This window comes from Triturus cristatus, chromosome 3_1 (genome assembly GCF_964204655.1).
Source record: "Triturus cristatus chromosome 3_1, aTriCri1.1, whole genome shotgun sequence".
Lineage (NCBI taxonomy): Eukaryota > Metazoa > Chordata > Amphibia > Caudata > Salamandridae > Triturus > Triturus cristatus.
The window spans coordinates 4,335,135-4,348,121 of NC_140583.1; the positions used below are offsets into that span (position 1 = coordinate 4,335,135).

A 12,987-nucleotide genomic window follows, 5' to 3' on the forward strand; every position below is an offset into this window, starting at 1 on the left:
TATCTCTACAAGTCTGTACCAGTCCGTTTGATTGTGCTTTCCAATGCGTCGACGCGTTTCGATGGACTTTCTTTATACCACCATCTTTATTAAGACAATTGATAGATGTTTTCTCAATTCTAATGTTCAATTTTTCAGTCCTGTATTAAAATAGATATATATACAATCACCCAACTTTATACTTCCTTAGTCTGATTGCATCATTTTTTATTAGGCTCTAATGTATTGATGTATCACTCCGTTTGTCAATTATTGATCTAATTGTTTTACATCCTATATCCGATTTCCAATTGCTAAGCATTGTCTTTTGTCTTATCCTGATTGTGTTTTTTTAAATTATTTTGTAATCTCAAAATTGGCGCTTCCTATCTTTCAATGGGTATCCCTCAAAGTCATGTTAAAGTACCCCTCATCTTCTGCATATTGCCCATGGTATCCATTTTCTGCTACTCATAAATTGTCTCATTAAATGCCTACAATCCATATGTTGCCCTTGTTATATGTTCCCCTACCCACATTACTATTCGAACATTGTTTGGTATGTATCACTTGGTATGCCTCAACATCTCCTTTACATTTATGCGACTTCTATTGTCTATTTTAAATAGTTCTCACCTGTATGTAGTCTTGCTTTACCCTTCATTAATCTCGCACAATAAGAGTCTGTTCCCACTTCCTCGATTAGCGGTTGTGAGCAGTATCCAAGCTCTCTGCGTGTCTTTGCAATCTATAATACACAGACAATCGGTAACCCCCTTCCCATGTTTGCCATTATTAACTTTACTATCCTCTTCTCGGAATATCCTAAGTTCATGCCTACCTTAAAATTAATACCGTTCCTGTTTGTGCGTACTTCGCTTTATTTACCAAATGTCTCAGGGGAATATGGGGGTCCGTGACGATCCTCCCTATTTCTTTCACCGCCTTATCCTAAGATTAAAGAGTTACAAAGTACAAATAATTGTTAAATCTCTCTCCCTCAGTAATGATTAATATAGAGAGAGATCAAACTTACAAATTAAAAACGGTCGGCTCGCCCGCTATTTGAAGTAATCCTCAGCTTACCTTCTGGTGTGCAGCGTGTATGTGAATGCGGCAGTGATTCTCCGGTATCTGTTACTCTGATCACTACCGTATGCTTCTATTTGGCCCCACTAAGCACGTCTCCTATTGCATGCACGTGATGTTCATCCGGATAGTGTTTTAGAATTTTTAAACCAAATTATTTTATGTATATGGCCGTTGCTTATCACTTTCCTACATTCGAGTATAGTCACCACTTATTTAAAAAAATATAATTGTAATTTCTTTTAAAACTGAGCGGCACGTATTCTAGTGTTTCTGGTCTCAATTAACATGTGCTGACTCTGTTTTAATAGGTCTATATGGGCACGTGATGGTATGTCTAGCTGGTCCCCGCGATATATATATATCCTAGTGCACAGTGTAAAATATCTTAAGTATGAGATCGAAAATCGCATATGCCCCCAAAAAACGGGGGAAAGAACCCAAAAATTGGTGCTCAATTCCCCAATAAAACGGACCGGTGAGTATTAAATTTCACTCCTCGCTTACACCCTCTCCGTTCCTCTATCCCACCCTTTTTGCTTCAATTTTTATCAAACTTTATTGGTAACTCTCGGACAAAACTGTATCTGATATCACTATTGTTAGCAGAGTGGGAGACACTCCTAAGTCTCTTCCTAACTTAGATCCTATCCATAATTTATTTCCTATCACACCTATCACACCTATCACACCTATACAGAAGGAAAAGACTAAGATACCCAAATCTATACTTTTCCAGATGTCGAGCTGTTGGTCCGACCTCCAACCTCCTGTAGCATCTAACTTTATCTCTGAATATTGTGTAGCCTACTTGCATTTCCTAAACTGCGACATTATAGTTATGTCACAATTATACTCATCCAATCTTCCTTAGAATTAAGTCCCACATCCACTGTGTTCAAATGACACATAAACCATTGTTCTCGTTTTCTCCTTTTTGCATTCAGATCCCCTCCTCTTCTATTTATTGTCACCTTTTCCAAAATGAACCATTGAAATTGATTACAATCATGGTTCAATTTCAAATAGTGATCTGTAAGTGGAGCATTTTCTTTCTTTGTCCTAATAGCTGACTTATGTTCCAGCAAACGGATACGTAGTTCTCTGCTTGTCTCTCCTACATATCCAAGTCCGCATGGACAAATTAAAAGATAGATGACATTTTTGCTACAACAGTTTTTCAAAGATTTAGCCCATACTTTTTTATTATTGTGTGTTAGGCTTTTGGCTTCAATACACTGTGAGCAAACAGAACACATACCACATTTGTGGTTGCCACTTGCTTTCTCTCCTGTTAGTGTGGTCTGAGTTTCATATGTCTGTTTGTATGTGTTCACTAAGGAATTGCGGATGGTTTTATTACGTCTGTGTATTATAGATTGCAAAGACACGCAGAGAGCTTGGATACTGCTCACAACCGCTAATCGAGGAAGTGGGAACAGACTCTTATTGTGCGAGATTAATGAAGGGTAAAGCAAGACTACATACAGGTGAGAACTATTTAAAATAGACAATAGAAGTTGCATAAATGTAAAGGAGATGTTGAGGCATACCAAGTGATACATACCAAACAATGTTCGAATAGTAATGTGGGTAGGGGAACATATAACAAGGGCAACATATGGATTGTAGGCATTTAATGAGACAATTTATGAGTAGCTGAAAATGGATACCATGGGCAATATGCAGAAGATGAGGGGTACTTTAACATGACTTTGAGGGATCCCCATTGAAAGATAGGAAGCCCCATTTTTGAGATTACAAAATGATTTTAAAAAACACAATCAGGATAAGACAAAAGACTATGCTTAGCAATTGGAAATCGGATATAGGATGTAAAACAATTAGATCAATAATTGACAAACGGAGTGATACGTCAATACATTAGAGCCTAATAAAAAATGATGCAATCAGACTAAGGAAGTATAAAGTTGGGTGATTGTATATACATCTATTTTAATACAGGACTGAAAAATTGAACTTTAGAATTGAGAAAACATTTATCAATTGTCTTGATAAAGATGTTGGTATAAAGAAAGTCCATCGAAACACGTCGACGCATTGGAAAGCACAATTAAACGGACTGGTACAGACTTGTAGAGATAAAGGAGCTAGACATTTCACAAGCTGTATAATTAAGACTGTGGGTCGGATGATGTGCAATATATGACAAAGTGTATTGTCTTTTTATGTTGTTGTTTTTTCTGTTATGCGGGCTCATAATGGGATGTCATTGATTGTGTTATTTGCTGTGCAATAATTTATCCTCCCCCCAGGCCACCCCCCTCCCCTTCCTATTTGCTTTGTGTATTAATTTTGTGAAGATTACATGTTTTTAATAGTCCAAGGTGGGGACTGCAATATGGGATGTTTTTAATATGATGAAACATATGTTTTGTATAAAATAAATGTGGAAAGATTTTTATATTAATGAGTTTTACTGATTTGGGAGATTTCGTGATTTGGGATTATTCCAGTGTGAGTTGAATCAAGGGACTGCTATTTGATACTTGTGAAAAGTACCCTATTCCCTTGAGTATTGCAAGAGGTCTCTCTCTATTTTTTATATATAATCCTACTCCGACAGGAAAACAGTGTAACGGCTGAAGTGCCTGAAATAAGATTAAAAATACCCACAATGCTTCAAATATATAATACCATCAGGCACATGTCCCCCAACAGTCTCAATACTGAATGTCCCAACCATTGACTACTGAAAAAGAGTGCCCCAGTATGTTCGACCTACACGGTCCTTTAGAAGCTGTTTTGGTTCTCAGATAACAGCCTTAATCCAAGCGGCTCCTATCCAACAGACCAGTTACCTATTGCCATGCACATGCCCCACTAATATGTATCTGTTGTATTTAAACCGGCATCCAATAAATACAACACTGGCGTGCATTTAAGAGTGATAAATGCGTATTTGTATAAAAACCTCTTTCCCGGATCGAAAAATGACAAACCCGGAAGCTCTTCGTATTCTCCACCGGCCTAATGCCCCGGCCAGAGAATAGTGGACCCACTCACTATGTCGAAAGTAATTTGCTCACACATACCGCAAAAATATAAAACACTTCCCAAGAAATATTCTGGCCTGGTGCCTAGGTCCCAATTTTAAATCCCCATCCAAAACGATTAATAGCACCCGCGTCAGTGTTCACGCTCACCAGAATGCCGCGGTCTTGGGCTTCGTTGCGTCTAACCTTTGCCGGTGCTCCAACAAAGGAAAACGCCCGACTTTCGTCCACTTATTTAAGCAAACGATTGCGTTGATTTACGTCAACCGTCGCATACACATTTACGATAGCCCGTATTAAGGGAGAGTCTTAAAATTACTCAAAGGAATCCCAAGTCTCAAGTGAGGGTCGGAAAAAACCCAGAGTATACTACCGTTACCTTTCCTCTGGCCTTGTGTGGAGTTATTTCGGCATAAAGTACCATACGCACTAAACGGGTATCCGTCAATTCCTTTAACATAGCCCATCCCCCTAATAAAGGTCACAGAATATCAAAACATTCAATACATTCCAAAAAAGTGCAGAAACCACCAAAAATACATATTTATGCTAAACACAAAACACTTATTTTGTAAAACTTTGTAAATAAATATCCTTACATCGGAGTTACAATAGCATGAAGATCACAAATTTGATTCTCAAACAAATAATGGTAGTAAAATTGCATCAACAATAGGCTGTCCATCGGGTGCACCCTTAGCAATATTCAACATACATATTATTAACCAAACCATTGGAAAGAATTAAAGTTACATAATAACATTTCATAATTGTACTGAAAGCAACACATCGTCACCATATAGCTCTAGTACACTTATCTGTTTCTCATAAGACATATGTCCAACCCCATCATACATGAATCCCATTGTATCAGGGCAAGGATTCATATGGAATGGGCCAATTATTATCTCTAATGGTTAGTCATGTTTGTAAAAATGTAATCAAATTTGGAGAAGAATAAAGTATTGTAAATATTTTCAATACTGCACGGATATTCGTAACTCTATTTTTGTTTAGACATTAAAATTGGTTGGTGCAACCTACAGTTGGTAAAAAGGTCAGATATCACTTGAGTCTTCTGCCAATTTGCTCCCGATTCTTTATAATGGAGGTTGGTGGTTATGCTTCAGTCAGATTGCTGGTTTATTCTTCTAACATGGAGGTTGGTGGTTATGCTTCTGTCAGATCGCTGGTTTATTCTTCTGACATGGAGGTTGGTGGTTATGCTTCTGTCAGATTGCTGGTTTATTCTTCTAACATGGAGGTTGGTGGTTATGCTTCTGTCAGATCGCTGGTTTATTCTTCTGACATGGAGGTTGGTGGTTATGCTTCTGTCAGATTGCTGGTTTATTCTTCTAACATGGAGGTTGGGGGTTATGCTTCTGTCAGATTGCTGGTTTATTCTTCTAACATGGAGGTTGGTGGTTATGCTTCTGTCAGATCGCTGGTTTATTCTTCTGACATGGAGGTTGGTGGTTATGCTTCTGTCAGATCGCTGGTTTATTCTTCTGACATGGAGGTTGGTGGTTATGCTTCTGTCAGATTGCTGGTTTATTCTTCTGACATGGAGGTTGGTGGTTATGCTTCTGTCAGATCGCTGGTTTATTCTTCTGACATGGAGGTTGGTGGTTATGCTTCTGTCAGATGGCTGGTTTATTCTTCTGACATGGAGGTTGGTGGTTATGCTTCTGTCAGATCGCTGGTTTATTCTTCTGACATGGAGGTTGGTGGTTATGCTTCTGTCAGATCGCTGGTTTATTCTTCTGACACATGGAGGTTGGTGGTTATGCTTCTGTCAGATCGCTGGTTTATTCTTCTAACATGGAGGTTGGTGGTTATGCTTCTGTCAGATCGCTGGTTTATTCTTCTGACAAGGAGGTTGGTGGTTATGCTTCTGTCAGATCGCTGGTTTATTCTTCTGACATGGAGGTTGGTGGTTATGCTTCTGTCAGATGGCTGGTTTATTCTTCTGACATGGAGGTTGGTGGTTATGCTTCTGTCAGATCGCTGGTTTATTCTTCTGACATGGAGGTTGGTGGTTATGCTTCTGTCAGATCGCTGGTTTATTCTTCTGACATGGAGGTTGGTGGTTATGCTTCTGTCAGATTGCTGGTTTATTCTTCTGACATGGAGGTTGGTGGTTATGCTTCTGTCAGATCGCTGGTTTATTCTTCTGACATGGAGGTTGGTGGTTATGCTTCTGTCAGATCGCTGGTTTATTCTTCTGACATGGAGGTTGGTGGTTATGCTTCTGTCAGATCGCTGGTTTATTCTTCTGACATGGAGGTTGGTAGTTATGCTTCTGTCAGATCACTGGTTTATTCTTCTGACATGGAGGTTGGTGGTTATGCTTCTGTCAGATTGCTGGTTTATTCTTCTGACATGGAGGTTGGTGGTTATGCTTCTGTCAGATTGCTGGTTTATTCTTCTGACATGGAGGTTGGTGGTTATGCTTCTGTCAGATCGCTGGTTTATTCTTCTGACATGGAGGTTGGTGGTTATGCTTCTGTCAGATCGCTGGTTTATTCTTCTGACATGGAGGTTGGTGGTTATGCTTCTGTCAGATCGCTGGTTTATTCTTCTGACATGGAGGTTGGTGGTTATGCTTCTGTCAGATCGCTGGTTTATTCTTCTGACATGGAGGTTGGTGGTTATGCTTCTGTCAGATCGCTGGTTTATTCTTCTGACATGGAGGTTGGTGGTTATGCTTCTGTCAGATTGCTGGTTTATTCTTCTGACATGGAGGTTGGTGGTTATGCTTCTGTCAGATCGCTGGTTTATTCTTCTGACATGGAGGTTGGTGGTTATGCTTCTGTCAGATCGCTGGTTTATTCTTCTGACATGGAGGTTGGTGGTTATGCTTCTGTCAGATTGCTGATTTATTCTTCTGACATGGAGGTTGGCGTTTTGGTGGTAACTTTTCTTTAACTGCACAGTGAGAGCATTTGGTAAAGTGCACTATGACAATCTTGCTGGGTTGGGGGGATGTGAAAGGAAAGGCTATAGAATGTTTTTTCCAAACACAACACATTTAAATTCCTGTAAATAAACTTGAAACATTATTCAAAATATATGCGCAGGTGGGTAAGCATAAATAAAGCCCTTTTTTGTAAATCTGAAGTAAGATGGAAACATGGATTTTAATAAGATCAAAACAAATGAAGGCACTTGATTTGGTAAATACACAAATGATAAATATTGGTGAAACCTGATTCCCACACATCATTGTTTGTGTGCCATGTAGTGTCCCGTCCCTGACCACTCCACATAATTCCCCGCAAAGCCACTGCATATAATTTAGCCCAACTCATACCACATAATTACATGCCACATAATCAAACTCCACATAATTCAAGACACCACCCAATTCTATGCCACGCAGTTCAACAGTACACAAATCCACACAGCATAATTCATATCTTAGATGATTTATTATAAACTTTGATGTCTTTAATAGCTAATGTAATATGATGGAGAATATGATGCATGGCTAAACAGATAAGGTCCCAAAGACGAGACCTATTGGCTATGCCAATGCTTGTTACAAGTACTTTCTGCCGCTGTCTGGGTCCAGCTTCTTGCACGAGTGGGTAGATGGTTTCTACTTCCGGTTGTCCACTGCCCCCACTGCACAGGCTCCCAGACTTCCCACCCAATCCAGACACTGCTCTCATGCTAGTACCCATCATGATAGAAGCGCCGGGATTGGTCTGAGCGGTCTAGTTTGACACTTGCTCAGGGACAGGAGCCTATAACTCTTCTCCACCTGGCTGTGCAACACAGCTGGGTTAGAGTAATGTAAGTGCGCATGTTGGTCCGACCATCCTAAGACAGCTGGCCAAACCGACATGCACACTTATAGTGCCCACCACTTCTCCTCCCTGCTACTGTCCATGGAGCATGGCCAACCCCAAACTCCGGCTCCTCGGCAGACTCGGCTCAGTCAGTGAAAAATAAAACGACAATAAATTGTTTTATTATCATTTTATTTTTCATCTGCTGGCTCTGAGCCTTGAGACCCGCTAGGGTGAGTAGCGAGCTCTATAAACCACTGATTGATTGATTGATTGATTGGGACGACACTCCCCCGCCACAGCGGAGGAGCGGCCGCTGGAGACTTTACCAAGTCAGATGTAAAGATGATCGGTGGAATGCTGGACACAGTCTCAGCCTCTGGTAACTACATGGGACCACTTTGCAGTCCATCGTTTCTTGCCCACGGAGCTACTCCAGACAGGAACCTACATGATGCTTGGGCCTGCTCCAGTAGGAGAAATCTACTTGCTCCAATTCTTAAAATGTATTTTGTTGAACGCAAAGTACAAACTACAAAATGTCATGCAACTGACTGCAACTAACTGAAGCTACCGCGAGTCACGTCAGGCCTAAGGGCAGCGCAGCTACCTCGCTACTCTTTTTAAAATTCAATTGAATGAAGACCTTTAAATTGTTGTGTAATTGTATGGGAATTGGTTTTTAATTGCTCCGTTTTTAAAAATATTGTTTTTACCTGTGAATTATTGTGCTGTGATCAAGGAGCTGGGTTATAGCTCCGGGGGGCAAGCCGGCACTGTCTGACAGCTTTTGCACAACGCACGCGCACTTTTAGCCGCCATTACCCAGGTCAGCGCTCTAGTCCCTGGACCTGCGCGGGCTTCTTAAGAGCCTGATGACGCGACCGCGCAGTGGGTGCTCTGCTGGTGCGATGAAGGCGCGCCAAAGGCAAGCGCGTCTGGACGGGGCCCGGGGCCACAACCCATGCCCTTTTTATATCAGATAAGTACTGTTATAGCGCGAACAGCTTAGACAGTTTAATCCCCCCCGGATCCAGCTGCCTTCATTCCGTTGCTCCCAGTAGTCTAGCTACCAATCGCGCACACTACTCAGTCAGATTCAGGTCGCCCTCCCCCACTGACAAACATTTTAAACTGCTTTTACTAAATTGCAAATGCCTGCCTACACATACTTCATACTGTACATTTTGCTTATGGACGAAGGCCCTGATGTTTTATTCCTTACTGAAACTTTGCTGATATTGTCCAGGCCCTCACCCTGACTATGCATTACAGAGGTTGTACAGGGCTGTTGATTAAGGGGGTGGCATTGCCATCATTTTTAAAAGCCACCTCAATTTTCGGACTTTCAGGAGCCCCCTACTTGACTGTGAGAACAACCATTTCTCAATAGGATTTATGCCTACGCTCTCCTTACCAGGCATTCTATTTTATCGCCCCCCCTGGATCTATGGGCCAGTTCTGCAAATAACTATCTGAAATAGTCCCTAAACTTGCCAGCACCGCCGCAAATTTCATGATATTGGGCGACTTCAATATCCACTTCGGTGACTTGGCATTGAAGGCTGCATCTGAGCTGTCCTTGGACTTAGCGGCCTTCCCACTCACACAGAAGGTGCTATATGCAACACATTCAAAAGGGCACCTCCTAGATCCCATTTTCTCTAACTTGGAGGAGCTTTTTTGTCAGCAACCGGTCCCTATTACCTGGTCAAATCACTACCTGATCCCATTCCGTTGGTCCCCTATCCACACTACCCCCCCAACTCGGCCAACGCAAATTAAGTCCCGCCACTGGCCAAAACCTCCCACAGAAAAGTGGGTATCGGCACTGGAAAATTCGAAGCCACTCCCTGACATCGATCCGGTGGTGTCTAACGAGAGATTCAACAATTGGATTGAGGGGACATTAGATCAGGTCCTTCCAAAAACGATCATTCAGTCGTATAAAGGGCCTAATAGAGCGGCCTGGTACACCCCCAAACTCCGAGAACTAAAACAAACCTGCAAAAAAATTGAAAGAGCTTGGAGAAAGCTTTTCTCCCTGAATAAGAAAAAGGAATATAGCGAGGCTATTAAAATCTACAAGCTCGAAATAAAAAAAAAAACAAGTACTTACTTTGAGGATATAATTGCCTTAGCAGCCAATTCCCCTTGTGAAACATTTCAAATTGCAAAAAAACTGCTGAGAGCTCCTTCTCCCCCCGATACCTCCTTAGCCACGGATCAGCGTTGCAATGAACTTGCAGAATATTTTTACAACAAAATCCAAACGATTTACGAATATTTTGTCCCATCCGACAGCCACACCACCCCTCATTCAGAGGAACCTTACACATTCTCTTAAGGCCTTCCCCTTAATGAACTACGAATCATATCAGACCACCTCGGCACTCATTAAGAGCGAGTCGCCCAGAGACCCAGGCCCGCTCAAGATCTTGAACCAGGTGGCAGATTCAGTTGGTCCAGTCATTTTGGATTTGATCAACTCCTCCATATCCACCCGAGTGGTTCCCCCCTTTGGAAAAAAGCCATTGTTAAATCCCTTTAAAAATGACCTTGCCTGGACCCAGACTGTCTTGGCAAGGTACGGAAACGGCCTTATTAGCAGTTGTGGAACAATTCAGAAAGATCCTCGATACAGGAGTCTCCTCTGCCGTGATCTTTTTAGTTCTCAGCGCGGCCTTTGATACGGTCAACCACCTCATTCTGGTCCAACGACTAGTCAAGTCAAGTCAAGTCAGAGAATTTATATAGCGCACTACCTACCCAGAGGGTCTCAAGGCGCTTAGAATGGGGAGGAGGATTACTTGTCAAATATCCACGTTTTAAGTTGCTTTCTGAATGCTAGGTGGTTCTGGGTGAGGCGAAGGTAAGCGGGGAGTGAGTTCCATGTTTTAGCAGCCAGGTATGAAAAGGATCTGCCTCCCATGGTGGTCTTGTTGATGCGAGGTACAGTGGCGAGGGCTTGGCTGGAAGAACGTAGTTGGCGGGAGGGGGTGTAGAAGGACAGTCGTGAGTTGAGGCATTCTGGTCCGATGTCGTAGAGTGATTTGTGTGCGTGGGTTAGTAGTCGAAAAGTGATTCTCTTATTGACGGGTAGCCAGTGGAGGTCTTTCAGGTGACCAGAGATGTGTTCGTTGCGCGGGATGTCTAATATGATCCTGGCTGAGGCGTTTTGGATTCGTTGGAGTTTCTTCTGGAGTTTAGCGGTAGTACCTGCGTAGAGGGTGTTTCCGTAGTCCAGTCGGCTCGTGACTAGAGCATGGGTGACTGTTTTCCTTGTTTCGGTGGGGATCCAGCGAAATGTTTTCCTGAGCATGCGGAGAATGTTGAAGCAGGATGAGGATACGGCGCTGACTTGTCTGTTCATTGAAAGTGAAGAATCCAGGATCACGCCTAGGTTCCGTGCGTGGTCTGTCGGGATGGGTGCTTTTCCAAGGGCTTCCGGCCACCAAGAGTCGTCCCATGCAGAGGGGGATGTACCTAAGATGAGGACTTCTGTTTTGTCTGAGTTCAGTTTCAGGCGGCTTTGTTTCATCCATTCGGCAACCTCTTTCATTCCTTCGTGTAGGTTAGTTTTGGCGGTGCTGGGGTCATTGGTGAGAGAAAGGATTAGTTGAGTGTCATCCGCGTAAGAGATGATGTTGAGGTTGTGTTGGCGGGCGATGGCCGCGAGGGGGCTCATGTATACGTTGAAGAGGGTGGGGCTGAGTGATGATCCTTGTGGTACGCCACAGATGACTTCAGTGGCCTCGGACTTGAATGGTGGAAGGCGGACTCTCTGGGTTCTTCCGGTGAGGAACGAGGTGATCCATTCAAGTGCTTTTCCTTGTATTCCGATGTTATTGAGGCGTTGTAACAGGGTGCTGTGGCAGACTGTGTCGAAGGCTGCAGAAAGGTCGAGGAGGATGAGGGCGACTGTGTCTCCATTGTCCAGTAGAGTTCGAATGTCGTCTGTTGCTGCGATGAGGGCGGTCTCAGTGCTGTGTTTTGCTCGGAAGCCAGATTGTGAGGAGTCGAGGGATTTGTTGGCTTCGAGGAAAGCGGCGAGCTGGTTGTTGACGGCTTTCTCGATGACTTTGGCCGGGAATGGAAGGAGCGAAATGGGGCGGTAATTTTTGAGTTCGGTGGGGTCCGCTGTGGGTTTTTTCAGAAGGGCGGTGAGTTCAGCGTGTTTCCAGTCTTCCGGGAAGGTGGCGGAGTTGAAGGAGCAGTTGATGACGTCTCGGAGGTGCGGTGCTATGATGGAGTCTGCTTTGTTGAAGATGTGATGAGGACATGGGTCTGTGGGGGATCCTGAGTGGATGGAGTTCATCAGGCGGATTGTGTCCTCAGTGGAGATTGGGTTCCAGTCGTTAAGGGTGTTCACGGGGGGAGAATGTTCAGCAAATGGTTGGGTGGGTTGGTCTCTGGGTTGGTTGTCGAAGCTGTTGTGGACGTCTGCAATCTTGTTGTGGAAGAATGAGGCTAGGGAGTCGCAGAGGGCTTGAGAGGGGGTGATGTCGTTGGAGTTGGCCGAGGGGTTGGAGAATTCCTTGACGATGTTGAAAAGTTCCTTGCTGTTGTGGGCGTTGTTGTCGAGTCGATCCTTGAATGCTGTTTTCTTGGCCTTTCGGATTAGTTGGTGGTGAGTGCGGGTGGCGTTTTTGAAGGCGTCCTTGGTGCTAGTGGTTGGGTCTTTTTTCCAGGCCTTTTCAAGGGAGCGGCAGAGTTTCTTGGACTTCTTAAGATCATCGTTGAACCATGAGGCCTTCTTGCTGCCAGGTTTGCTTTGACGTTTTTTCAGTGGTGCTAAGGTGTCAAGGTGTTGGATAACCATAGGGTGAGGTTAGCGGCGGCTTGGTTTGGGTTAGAGGAGTGGGCTGGGGTGTTTAGAAGGAGCGATGCGGAGATCTGGTCGGTGGTGATTTTGTTCCAGTTTCTTTGCAGAGTTGGTTGGAGGTGGTTGGTGGGTTTTGGCTTGTTGTAGGTGAAGTGAACGCAACTGTGGTCAGTCCAGAGGAGATCCGTAGTGTGGCTGAAGGAGACGTGATTGCTGGAGGTGAAGATGGGGTCGAGTGTGTGACCTGCGATGTGGGTGGGGGAAGTGACTAGTTGTTTAAGTC

General features: G+C 43.4%; 1 protein-coding gene across 4 annotated transcripts in view; it reads left to right on the forward strand.

The window, feature by feature from the left end:
* LOC146859573 (uncharacterized) overlaps window positions 1-12,987 on the forward strand; it is a 132,005-nt gene that overhangs the window by 64,543 nt on the left and 54,475 nt on the right. For 2 of the 4 annotated variants that reach the window (XM_085646512.1, XM_085646513.1), the window contains exon 2: window positions 2,447-2,558. The exons of the other annotated variants lie outside the window; for them this stretch is intronic. The gene's annotated coding sequence lies outside the window, so the exon portion shown is untranslated. The remainder of the gene's footprint in view (window positions 1-2,446; window positions 2,559-12,987) is intronic. 4 annotated transcript variants of the gene reach the window in all.